General features: G+C 33.1%; 1 protein-coding gene and 1 long non-coding RNA gene across 15 annotated transcripts in view; one reads left to right on the top strand and one right to left on the bottom strand.

The window, feature by feature from the left end:
• trpa1b (transient receptor potential cation channel, subfamily A, member 1b) overlaps window positions 1-14393 on the bottom strand; it is a 365395-nt gene that overhangs the window by 75847 nt on the left and 275155 nt on the right. For 3 of the 14 annotated variants that reach the window (XR_012399108.1, XR_012399113.1, XM_009297331.5), the window contains exon 1: window positions 2909-2961. The exons of 10 other annotated variants lie outside the window; for them this stretch is intronic. The gene's annotated coding sequence lies outside the window, so the exon portion shown is untranslated. 14 annotated transcript variants of the gene reach the window in all.
• LOC141380691 (uncharacterized) lies at window positions 13573-14307 on the top strand. Its single transcript, XR_012399353.1, has 2 exons — window positions 13573-13626; window positions 14160-14307. It is a non-coding gene; the product is annotated as an uncharacterized lncRNA (long non-coding RNA).

Below are 14393 nucleotides of genomic sequence, written 5' to 3'. Positions count from 1 at the left end.
TGCTTAATTAATTTTCCAGTGTTGTGAGTGAAGTAATTAAATGAGTGAGTTAATTAGTGAGTAAATTTGCACTCACAATGAAAAATTAGTTTGTTCCACATATTTTACCTCAGACATCAAACACACCAAACTCGTCCCTGTCTGACTAAACAAAAGATAAAGCTTTGTCATGTTTTAACTACACTCACAGCATCACAGACTGAATCAAGTTACTAAACAAACCATATGAACACTTGCTGACAACATCCATGTGATTTTAAATTCAGGACGCTGTGCAAAGTCACACACACACACACACACACACACACACACACACACACACACACACACACACACACACACACACACATTGTATATGATCAAGTGACCTGATGAAGATCATGTAGGTTGAAATATTGTCATAATAAATGAATGGCAGTGTGCTGATTTTTTATTTTTTTTTTATTTTTTTTTTACTTTTTCTATTGGATTTGGCTTGATTGACCACCCGCATTCAAGAATCTCCTAGGTGTGCACATACTGATGCTTTTTCTGCAAAGAAAATATATTGCCAGTCAACATTAGAAGTTTAGTTTAGATTGGTTTAGTTTAGTTTAGTTTAGTTTAGTTTAGTTTAGTTTGGTTTGGTTTGGTTTGGTTTGGTTTGGTTTGGTTTGGTTTGGTTTGGTTTGGTTTGGTTTAGTTTAGTTTAGTTTAGTTTAGTTTAGTTTAGTTTAGTTTAGTTTAGTTTAGTTTAGTTTAGTTTAGTTTAGTTTAGTTTAGTTTGGTTTGGTTTGGTTTGGTTTAGTTTAGTTTAGTTTAGTTTAGTTTAGTTTGGTTAGGTTAGGTTGTTAGGTTCGGTTTGGATCTGTTCTGTTCTGCTTTGCTTTGCTTTGCTTTGCTTTGCTTTGTTTTGTTTTGTTTCTAGTACGAATTCTTACTATTTACTACTGATTTAATACCTCCTTATTATCAAAGTATTGGCTGTTTATTATTTACATTCCTAATCTAGACATCTTAAGTATTCACTAAAGAAGTTTCTTGAAAAATAGATGTTTATATCTGCATGTAGTCTAAAAAAGAAAAGAAAAAATAGACACATAATTTGTATAGTTTGACCTACTGTACAGTACTTCTAAAATAGCCACTAAATATCCCTCAAAACACAAAAAATAATAATCATTTTGTTAATAAATTAGAAGTGATTTAAATACATTCATAAATTTGATTCACTGATGTATTACTGATGAACTACTACTGAAAAAGTTTACCCAGTTTGACAGCCACTGACACAGATTTTTTCTTTCTTTCTTTTCTTCATACTCACAAAATATAAGTACCACATATTTTAAATACATTTTAGCTGGGAAAAAAAGCTTTTACTTTATGGGCAAGTTTGAGGAGAGCACAGTATATCCTTTGTCCGGTAAGCTCACTAATTGATGGATTTCCGTCTGTGTAATTTGTGGCAGACACAGTGAATACAGGAAATCTTTTTATTTTCTAGATGAAGCAATAAAGATGGTTGCCAAGCATCGAGCAAACACTGCTAAATGAGACTGTAAATGCAGCGTCTGCTCCTGGAAAACAGCCCATCGTACAGGTGTGTGGAGATGCAAATTGTTTTTTTTTTTTTTTTTTTGTCATCAGATCACTTTTACAGTCCACGAACAATTCCAAACATATAATAGAGGAGAAAGAAAAGCACATTGTATATTCACCAATTATCTAAAACATGATCAGTGGGAGTCTTTAATTCATTAAGCATGCCATACACAGTTCAGTAAATGTACAAGCAAGCATTATATTATATTATATTATATTAGATTATATTATATTATATTATATTATATTATATTATATTATATTATATTATATTATATTATATTATATTATGTTTCATTATATTTTATTACATGCAGTAATAATAATGTAATTTTTATATTATACATATAATACATTTTTCAAATAGTTTTTAACTTTAAAATTGCCTTTTGCTTTTGCTTGTTAAAATTATTAGCATACAGAACATAGTAAATATAAATGGCAGCCATGTAAAACTGACTGCAACACTGGATTTGTCATAAATCTAAAAGAAGTAAACTAAACTAAAATAAAATAAAAAATAAATAATTAAATAAAAATAATAAAACAAAACAAAGTAAAATAAAACAGATAATAAAATAAAATAAAACAAAATAAATAATAAAATAAAATAAAACAAAAATTACTATAGCCAGTTACATTTTGGAAGAATAAATTTGATAAAATAGAGTTGATAGTTAATTGTAACTAATCATTTCATCATTTCACAATTACACACGTTCCAACAAACACTCCATTACAAGGATGTAAAAAGAATAATAACACTAATATTAACAACAACAACAACAACAACAACTACAACAATAATAATAATAATAATAATAATAACAATAATAATGGCAGTTTATTCCACTAAGGTGACCTCTGATAAATCAGGAACTAAGCCGAAGAAAAATTAATAATAATAATAATAATAATAATAATAATAATAATAATAATAATAATAATAATAATAATAATAATAATAATAAAAGTAAACTCTTTTATACACATACGTACGTTGCTTTGGATAAAGACATTTACTAATGATTAAATGTTAAAAAAAATGTTATTGAACTTATTATTTCAATCCAAATTTGGGTAAACAAGGACAAATCTAACCATTTAGTTACAAATTGACTCAACAGTTAGGTTGTCTATTTCTTTTAAATGCATATTTAACAAACAAATCACTGTATTGCATTCAAACCCTATAAACACAAATAAAGCATAATAGTTGCAATACTGACACACCTTAAGTCCTAAAGTATACTTTTAACATCACAATCAAGACTAACTGCTGAAATAAACGGTTGTTTATCAAGAGAAGGAACTCTCCTCCTACCTGATGTGTGTGTTGAGCAGTTGTGTGCTGTGGTCTTGCTCTCTCTTTCTCTCTCCGTCACTCAGTATGAAGCTGGTTTTATAGTGTTGGTTGAAGGAGATCCAGTTACAGTGGCTCTCACTCAGAGGTAATGTCATCTGATGCGTTCATTAAGGGCCATGCTAATTTAGCATGAGATTTCTAAACTTCAAATGCTTATGGGTAATGTAAACGTAAATGTCTGGACAATGGCCTGTGGTTGCTCATGAATTACCATTTCCCAGAACTGGAGAAAAAAATTAAAAGTATTTAAAAAAAAATAAGTGCACTTTCCATTGTCTTGTGGCTTCTTTCAGAGTAGAGTGAAATATGGATTTTTGGATTGTCTTTGGTTAAACTGTTGCATTATTTAAAAGGTACCATTTGAAAAGTGATACAATTAATATTTGAAGAATGATGACTTTCAATTTTAAAATGATAAGTAAAATGTACATGTACACAAAATGTATGATATAAAAATAAAATAAAAATTAAATTTTAATTATATTTTATTTTATTTTATTATCAGGCTGGGTCAGGTGGCGTTTCTGTGTGGAGTTTGCATGTTGCTTCCATGTCCCCGTGGGTTTTGGGTGCTCCGGTTTCTTCCATATTCCATAGACATGCACTAAAGGTGAGTTGGGTAAGCTAAATTGTCAGTAGTGTAAGTGTGTGGAAGAGTGTGTATGGGTGTTTCCCAGTCTTGGGCTGTGGCTGGAAGGGCATCCGCTGCATAAAACATATGCTGGATTAGTTGGTGGTTCATTCCGCTGTGGCAACCCCAGATTAATAAAGGGACTAAGCTGAAAAGAAAATGAATGAATGAATAAATAAATGAGGCCATTTTTTGATGCTTTTTTCCTGCTGTAAACACTTAGTAACGTCATGTTCAGGGAAAACTGTAATTGTGTGGCAGACATCGGTCACGGTAACTTATATTTCCTTTTTTTTTGTATCCATTTACAAATTAACCCTCTACTGCACTGTGCTACCATATGGTAACATAATACTTATGTCTTAATTTCCCCGACACTGTTTCTTTAAGAACAACATTATTATTATTTTTTGTTGTTGTTGTTGTTGTTGTTGGAAAGAGAAAACCATAGTGTAGCCAATGATGTGCTTTGGTTAAGTCACATGACGTGCTGTTTTTTTGTAGCACGATTTCTGACAGATTAGCATTTGCTAAATGCAAATGTAAACACCAATAAAAACAAAGGATCAAATGATGTCAGAACCACAAAAAAATCTGAAACATCACCTCCAGTAAGTTATGATGACATATTAACAACTCAATATATATATTATTTTATCAAATATTTTTTTTGTAAATCAATCAAATGTATGTGTTGCTAAATGGCAACACTGTGCAACAGTGGAACGTGCATTACCTCAATGGGTTAGCTAGCTAGCCAGGTCAGCTGTGATCTTTTAAGTTTTAACAATAACAACATGAAAGCTAGTAATATAATTAGTTGTATGTTAATGGCATTTGCATTACGGATTAAATCTATTTTTAATGGCAACACTACTTTTGAATAAATATAAATACAAGAACAGTGTATAAGCAAGCACCACCATGTTCTATGGTAAGTATAGTATGGTATATAAATAATGTTAGCTAGCTACATTATTCAGATGCATCTGGATATACCAGACTTGTTTATAAATATTTATATTTACTGTATGTTGTGCACATTATAATACAATATTAAGTTTGTTTTTAAGAATATTTGGTGAAAATTGTTGAATAAATGAAAGTTGTTGTAATATGAGTGGTTGGAAAGTATGTATAAGGTGTCATTTGTAAATTCTGTGTTAAACCTTACAATACTGCAACACAATTAAATCATTTCAATCAACAAAATTATTCATTATTAGGATTATAAGTTTTAAACTTAAAAATTTCTAAGTTAGATCCACTGTAGCACACTGTTGGCATTTGGCAACATATTATAAAGTACCTTAAAAAAAAATTTTATATATATATATATATATATATATATATATATATATATATATATATATATATATATATATATATATATATATATATATATATATATATATATACCAGGCGCAGTTGCAAGCTAAGCTGCATTCAATGATATATTAATGAGCACATCTAACCCCACCCCTAGCCCGACCACCTCACAGTGGCATCATTAGCTCTATTGCGTCTGACATTGAATGTATGAGATATGCAGTCTCAGCTTGCTTATCCAAGTCTGCATCCAGATATTATTGAAACTATTTGTAAACCCTCTCTCACAGCCTTATCCAAGGTTAAAGTGTATTACTGTGCTCCTTCTCTCTGTCGTTTTCTTTTGTTTGAGATTAAGGGTTCAAGCCAAGGTTCATCAAAAGTTCATGATATAGAAGTAAAGTAAATGACGATAAAAACGTCACATTTAAAGAGCTAGCCTCACTATTAAACATTCTTTTGATCAAGCCCTTTGAACTCCCCAACATGTCCATGCATCTGATAAAACTCACCCTCCAATCTGTCTCTAAGGTAAATCCCCTTGATAATTTATCACAAAGCAGCCCTCCGCTACAAGATCAAATCAAGCAAGGATTATACAATATTCATTTGGGAAAGGAAGGGCTGGAATTAAAAGTGGGCATACTGTTTATCAAGAAGGATTATTTGATAAAATACATCATTAACTAGGGATTAAGTCGTATCATGGGGGATGTCGAGATTTACTGTATTCTCACTGTGGACATGGTGCGATTGTTTACTTTGCTTCCAACAGCTGAACTCATATATTTCAAAATTCATTAACGCTTTGCATTATACACCACAAGCACTGATAGGAAACGAGATGATCAACATGAGGATCTTGCACTTGGAAGTTCGAGAAACTCATTTGAAACTTTCATTAGGATGGTATACACTTGAGTGGGCAGAAATATTTATGAGGTTTGTGCGAGTGAGTTTTGAGCAGCTGTTGGTGCTTTATGATTATTTATAAACATTAGATAGAAAGCTAAACAAGGAGGCACACTCATCTTGGTTGCGCTTTTTAGAATGTCAGATAAGCACAAACAGATTGTGCTGGATCCATTCGTTCTACTTCAAATGTTTGAATGTCCTTTACCGTTTAAAATGAGCAACTGGGATTGTTATAATAAACAGCATGCGGCTACCTTAATGCTGTTCTGTTTCACTTGTCGCAGGAGAACTTCTACCTTTCTATGAAACAACAATTATGTATTTGAGTGTTTGATCATGTTTGTTTCATAACATCCTGTGGAATTTGGTTAAAACAAACTAATATGTTTTCTGATTTTGGAATTAGTGAATGAATGATTAAACAAAAAAGGGTGCTCCGGGTGCTTGGATTCCCCCAAAGACCAAAGACATGCAGCATAGGTGAATTGAATAAGCTAAATTGGCCGTAGTGTAATTGTAGTGTAAATCGTATGGGTGTTTCCCAGTGTTGGATTGTGGCTAGAAGGGCATCCGCTAAATAAAACATATGCTGGATAAATTGGTGATTAATTCCACTATGGTGACCCCTGATTAATAAAGGGACTAAGCTGAAAAGAAAATGAATGAATGAATGAATGAATGAATAAATGTATGTGTGTGTGTGTGAGAATGAGAGTGTGTGGGTGTTTCCCAGTGATGGGTTGCAGCTAGAAGGGCATTCGCTGTGCAAAACATATGCAGGATGAGTTGCCGGTTCATTCCGCTGTGGTGACCCCTAATTAATAAAGGGACTAAGGTGAAAAGAAAATAAATGAATAAAACATTGTTGATTTGGGGGTGAATATAATAATGTTCCACTGATTAACTCTTTTCACTTAATTCACAGTTATTTAGCTTAAAAAAAAAACACTAATAATGATTTTTAGTGTGTACCATTGTGTTATTTTAGCTATTATCAATAGTTTGAATACTTTTTTAATTTTAATTTGAATATATTTTTATTTGTATAAATTTAACAATGTTGTTGTGCTATTTGTATATAAAGATGATTCCTTGGATTTACTAATTTTTTAAGTTAAGTGGTTGTAAACTATTTGTTTGAGCTGGATTTAAACAAACAAATTTAGTTGAACATTATCAAATTTATTTTGTTTTAATTCAACAAATAAATTGTTTGAAACAATTTTGCAGACATTTTTTCAGTGCACGTATATTTTACATGTATTTAAATTTGTTAAAGATATTTGAGAGGTCAATAAAAATAAAAGTGTTCTAATTTAGAGACAATCACTGCATCTAAATGTAACTACATGCGCTGCATGCAAGAATACTATGAATTTGAACTGCTTTTTTGTCTACTGTATTATATAGTGCTCAGCATATATTAGTACACCCCTTACAAATCTATGTTTTAAATTAAAATTTTTATAGGAAGTTATACAATATTATATTTGTGCAAATGCCTTAGATTAGTCAGTACTAAAGCCAAATCTGGAGCTTATCTAAGAAAATAACTTATGATAATGGTCTAAAATGAGTACACCCAAATCTATATGTTATAGAAAAATATTAAATACAAATTTAACAAAAGGAGAAAAATCAAGAAAAGCCAAAAATTTGAAATATTGTAGGTTGCATTTTTTATATATATTTTGCTTGAATTAAATTGCAGTATGTTTCAATTTCTAACTATGTTTGGTGACTAAAATAATATTTTAATAAATATATGTTTAAAAAAAAATTTTATTGTTTAAATGCACCAAAATGCATTGCCTATATTTACTGAGAAATTGATAAAAACTTCATTTTGATAATAGGGTGTACTCAATTATGCTGGGCACTGTATATAATCAAACATATTTTAATGCAGGGTTACTTCAGAAGATATTAGCAGCTGATGTGCATTCAAAATCTGTTCACTTCTGTGCAAACACCTGTCATCAGCATGTACAAAATAATGTTTGCCTTCCCTTAGGTCATATTTCAGTAATTTCCTTACTGTTTAATTACCCTACACTAGTATCCTCACCACAAAGCAAATAAAAAATCACAATGGAAACAATAAAAAAATGTGTAATTTCCTTTCATAAAGATCTATATGATAGGTACTAACCTAAAAGTCTAGACAACAATTTTCCAAATGACAATTAAACCATTTATTGCAACCATCTTGCATAAAGATGTTTCCAGTTGCCTTTACACATCCATAGATTACTAAGTGCCTGTAATGGGCCAGTTGAACCGCATCTATAATGCTTTTCACAGAACGAGGAAACGTGATCTTGACTCTTCTGTGGAGACTGTCATAGGCAAACTTTTCCACATCTCCAAAACATCTCTGAAACTACTGTTTAAAAGACTTGGGAGCAGCTTCATAGCTATAATTGGGAATCCCGGGAGAGCAGAAAGTGCTCTGTGGAAAGCTTTTTGCTAGTTTGGCTAGCACATTGACACAGACATCCCAAATGGGGGAGTGATCATCTTAATAATCTGCACCTGCTCTATTGAAGCCAGGCTTGCGCTGCACGATTTTGACCATGATTTGTTCATTTGAGACAAATTTTGTAGTCTTTGATCACAGGTTTGACATGTTCACCAACAGCTGGTTAATGTCTGTTGCGGATCAAATCTTTTCACAGACAAAATTCTGGCAGTGTCAGGAAATTTAAGTCAATTTCCTGAAGTTTGACTTCAATTAAAACAACTGTCACACTAAGAACTACAAGGAGCGCTTAAAAACAGCAGCTTGGAGAGACAGAGCTGAAAATACACAGTTCTGTTGGGATATCTAAACATTCATTCATTCATTCATTTTCCCATCACTGGGAAACACCCACACACACTCATTCACACACATACACTACAGACAGTTTAGCTTACTCAATTCACCCATACCACATGTCTTTGTAATGTGGAGGAAACACACGCAAACATGGGGAGAACGTGCAAACTCCAAACAGAAATGCTAACTGATCCAGCTGAGGCTCAAACCAGTGACTTTCTTGCTGTGAGGCAACAGCCCTCCCTACTGTACCACCACGTCACCCCATTCTAAAACATATTAGCACATAATGAATGTGCTGTGGGATTGTTTAATTATATATATATATATATATATATATATATATATAGTACTTAAAAAATGAAGACATGAAGACAGCTTTAAAGAAATCTCAAATAATTATACTACTATATTTTCATAGAAATTATGCAGCTCAGATCCAAGACCTGTGAAGAGATAATGCCAACTCTGACTTCAAAGACAACACAAAGTCTTAAGGAATTCATGTTATGATCACCAGTAGTGCTGCCCATGCAGACTGCTGGAATACACTCCATGTAATTCACTTAAACTACAACTCCCAGCATGCTCTGCATTCACACACCAGTTTCAGTTGACCTCCTGATTAAACCCACAGCTGCAGTCATTACCCCTGATTACATGTACCATTCAGACCCACATCCATTGCTGTCTTGTTCCATTGTAGTGCATTTCTAAGTGATTTCATTGTCTTGTCTTGAAGTGTTATTGACCCTTTGTTTGTTTATTGTTTATGGTTGTTTTGCTGCCTCAGTTCTTTCACCTGTTGTACCCAATACAATCTGGATTATCTTCATGCTACTGTCTGCTGACTACTCTAATTAAAGCTGCACATGGATCCAACCTGTTGTCACACTCTCTTCATTAAAATAGTCAATAAACAAATTGTTCTTAATTATTGTTATGACCAGATCCCTTCATTAAAAATGTGTTCTAGACATCACCTTTTTGAAAGAACGCTTTATTTAAAAACTGCAGGTCAACTATCTATTTATGCTGTCCACCATATGCACAGCACATCAACTCATTCTGATTTTGTAATTTAATTGTCTATAATGTATTCATTCATTTTCATTTTTTGGCCCTTTCCTAAACCGTGGTCGCTACAGTGGAATGAACCAACAATTTATTCAGTGCATGTTTTATGCAGCAGATGCCCTTCAAGCTGCAACCCATCTCTGTGAAACATCCATGCACACTCATTTACACTCATACACTACAGACAATTTAGCCTACCCAATTCACCTATTCCACATGTCTTTGGACTGTGGCGGAAACCCGAGCACCCGGAGGAAACCCACCCGAACGCAGGGCGAACATACAAACTTCACACAACTCCAACTGACCCAGCCGAGGCTTGAACCAGCGACCTTCTTGCTTTTAGGCCTCAGGCCCTGTCTGTAATTTAATGTAATTTAATTTTTTACTTTTTTGCATACTTTTTAAATGCATGTCATTTATCTCAATTGCATCTTCTGTGCAAGATCAAGTAATTGAACTGGAGCAGAACATTCGCTTGAGGTGAAAAACATATAGAAAGCAATCTACAAAAAGTGAAGCAGTGTTGTGCGTTTGGTGTGAACCTAACATTATGGCATTTTTGTGCCTCATAGAAATTAAATCACTGAAATAAGTCCATAAACACAAGAGTAAAAAATCACTTTGCCCACATTAAACAATACCCTGATTTTATTTTTTAGGAATCAGGGTTTTTTAATATGGCAAAGAGTGTCAGTGTCACAAATATTGATGATGATTTTCACTTTGAAGAATAAAGACTTCTCCCATACAAATTTTATGTATGTGGAATGTTGTGAAGTAAATAACCGGTCTAAGTGTCGTCCTCGACATGACAACACAGTAATTTAGGGGTCAGAATTCTGATTCTATTTTATCAATATTAACAAACTACAACAAACTACAATTCTGAGTAGTCAGAATGTTGATTTGCCATTAGACTCTTTGCATTCTTATATATTATGCATTTTGGTTGTGGAATATTCATACGATTATAATATTCCGGAAGTTTTAGAATCCTGCCTTCTGTCTCAATGTCTAATTCTCCATAAGACCATACTGAGGTTGAACATTTTGAAGTTCAGTTCTGTTCTAAACACAGAATCAGAATAGCTTCTCTAAAAACAGCTATAATAAATTTCAATATGTAGTAAATACGTTAGTATATAAATGAGATAATCTAATCAAAGTTTAATATTGGTGTGAAGACTATAGAAACTGGTGGTCTACTGTGATTTTAATGATTTTTACCACTCACCAGAGGCCATAGACGAAAGACCAGACGAGTTTAAGCTGATAAAAAGGCAAAGGTAACTTAAATGACCACTTATTATAAGGTCTGCATCTCTGAACACACAACACATCAAACACTAAAGAAGATGAGCTACAAGAGCAAAATATGTTAATATGCCAATATAGTACTCAAGAAAACCAACCTGCTTATTATCAACTGTGTTTCTGTGAAAACCATGATGTATTTAATTCATCATGGAACTAATTTAAGATACTAAGTGTGTTTGTAAGTCAAGAGGTGTTGTACCATTCAAATAAACATATAAATTATATATATATATATATATATATATATATATATATATATATATATATATATATATATATATATATATATATATATATATATATATATATATATATATTCATTCATTTATTTTCTTTTTGGCTTAGTCCCTTTATTAATCTGGAATGAACTGCCAACCTTTCCAGCATATGTTTTACACAGCGGATGCCCATCCAGGCACAACCCAACACTGGAAAACACCCTGACACTCTCATTCACAAACATATTTGGCCAATAGGGTATATGCCGAGCTAGTGTTTCTTCCCATATACTGATAAACTTCAGGTGAACGGTTAATGTGACTTTTATTTCCATTTTATACGGTTCCTTACACAATACAACATTGATGATGTAATGTAATCACAATACAATTCTTTTAGTTGCTCAAACGTAAAATGAGACAAAAAGCCGTTTACTCACACACACCCATCAGAATTGACAGGCTAGAGCAGAAGCTTCATTAAATATACTGGGGTAAAATAAATGTTCATATTTTAAAGACATGGCGGGGAAAATTTTTATTTAATGCAGTGCTTTTTGTACAACCTGAGACCCACTTTATATCGGATATCACTTAGCCAGTGGCTATCGCTGATATAAAAAAAAAAAAAAAACAGACGCACACCGATTTTGCAATGGCATTCAGTTCACCAGAAGTGCTTAACCCAGGTTACTGGCAAATTAAAAGTCCTTTAGCATACTTCGGCATGTACCCTATTTAGCTAATTTAATTCACCTATAGCGCATGTTTTTTAAATTGTGGAAAAAAAAACGGAACTCCTGGAGGAAACCCATGCAAACACAGGGGGAACAAGCAAACTCCACACAGAATTTTTTTTATATATATTTTTTTATTATTACAGTAAATCAGTTTAGTTATTATTATAACAGTTAGTAGAAAATTATTGACATCAGGTAGCCTTGTTAACATCCATGTGAACTAGTAAATTTATAGCGGTTCATCTGCAAGACTTTTTTTTCACAGAACTGCTACTCACTGGATTTTCTTTCCCATTCTGATGCTTTTCTTGATCTTGAGCAGATAATTTTTTCCACGTCTGCATGCCTTAATGAACAGGTCTCAAACTAGATTCTTGGAGGGCCGCAGCTCTGCAAATTTTTGCTCCAACCTTAATAAAACACAGCTGATCCAACTAATCAAGATGTTCAATACTACTAGGCTGTCTCCTAATTCTCATACTATCCGTCTTAAATAGTATTTAAAAATAGAATTAGTATGTCCCAAATCGTAGTATGTGGAAAAGAGTATGCCAAAGGTTCCCGGACGGTTTACTATTTCCAGTAAAAAATTTAAGTGTAGAATCGTCTGCACTCCAACCGTTGATATTGCCCACAGTACATTGCGTATTGGACAAGAATTCAATTACAACTATAACCGTTGGTGAAAAGTGTAAATAAACTATAAACATGATGGACGCACGAGATCAACCGTAAAGTCTTCAGTATAGATGCTTGACTTTTTAAAAATATCTAGCCAACTGGAAAATTTTTAGTTTTCTGTGTTATATGTCAGATGCAAGAACAATACTGAACTTATATTAATATGTTTAATTATCCAAAGACCTTGGAAGATTTTTCGACATGAAAGACTCATATGAAGGTAAATCCGTTGCGAAACTCGAGAGCTTGCAAATGTAAATGTGAGCACTTGTGATAATAATATTTGTATGTGTAGGTTGAAATGTACACTTACAGCTCTGATGTGAACAGCTGAAATCCTCGATTTGCACACACACACAACAATCCACACACTTGTGTTTTACATTGGAAGTTGCAGATTAATAGTTGTGTATTTGTAAAATGTCATTCATAAATACAAAGTGACAGACACACGTGTGCAAGGCAAATTTGATTGCATCTTTGCTCTACAACCACAGGTCGGCACTCACAACCTCTCAGATTCGTCAGTACAACTACAAATCTCCCGCGCTCTGACTTTTGCAACACATCTCCCGCGATCTCTGTAGCAGAACTCATCTGTGCACTCGCAGATGCAGAGGCGCGAGCAGCGCGGGGCGGGGGAGGGGCGGGGCTGGTGTAAAGCTGTTTGATTGGCTGATGCCTGACCAATGAACAATGCCAGCAGCCAACAGGACTGAGGTGCAAAATAATAATTTCCCACAATTATTTCATTAGTTAGGGTTTATTTAAACTCTTTTCTGAAGAGATTCTTGTTAAAAATCATAAATTCTACTGTAATGTACATACCAGTAAAAGAGCAGCAAAGCCAGTTTATTTGCTACAGCCAGCCAATGAGATGGGGCATTTCTGTTTGTCAGCACACAGGGCAGCTCACGTTGTTGGAGGCCTCGAGCAATCAGAGGGTAAGTTATGATTTTTAATAATTATCTATATGTTCAATACTGTTAGCTAAGCTAAGGACTGTGCTGGGTGCTTCTCTTGTTTGTTTCTTATATAAGAAAACAGTTATGAGTTATCTAGGAGCTGCTTTCAATCATGTTATATGGTTCTAAAGATACGATTCAACCCACATGAAATAAGAAGTTGTAATAGCATTTATAGTAAACAATATTACGTTTTTGAACCATACTAACTATAATAAACTGTATTATACTGTATATTTTGCAGTATCTACAACTTTGTTAATGAATGCAACAGCACACTGTAGTATTAACTAGCATGAACTTTAATGAATTGAAGTATATTTACACACACGCACACATTAATAGCAATTAAAAATAACACTAGGCGTTTCAGTTTCTTACAGATCATACCGGTTTTTGTTATTATAACCTGCATCATATCTATCTATCCATCTATCTATTTACATGTTTGTGTACAGTGTGTCCTTTATATCACTTTTTTAATTATGAAAGTTACTACCTTTATTTCTCAGTTTCCTGTAAGGATGGAGTGACAGGAGAGATCAGCATGTTTCAAGTCGATGAGGAACTCAGAGAAGCTGCATAGCTTGAAAAGGATGTTATTTATGCTAAAGATGACATGATGATCCAGCTCATCTACAAACACTTCAAAATGATTCAGATCATTCAAGAGGAAGCCGACCATTTATTTTCTCTTTTTACCTGCCAAGATGACTACAGATTTGAACAAAACACACACTCACCCA

Source organism: Danio rerio, chromosome 24, assembly GCF_049306965.1.
Source record: "Danio rerio strain Tuebingen ecotype United States chromosome 24, GRCz12tu, whole genome shotgun sequence".
Lineage (NCBI taxonomy): Eukaryota > Metazoa > Chordata > Actinopteri > Cypriniformes > Danionidae > Danio > Danio rerio.
The sequence above is the reverse complement of the archived record's forward strand: the minus strand, read 5'-3'. Positions and strand labels throughout refer to the sequence as shown.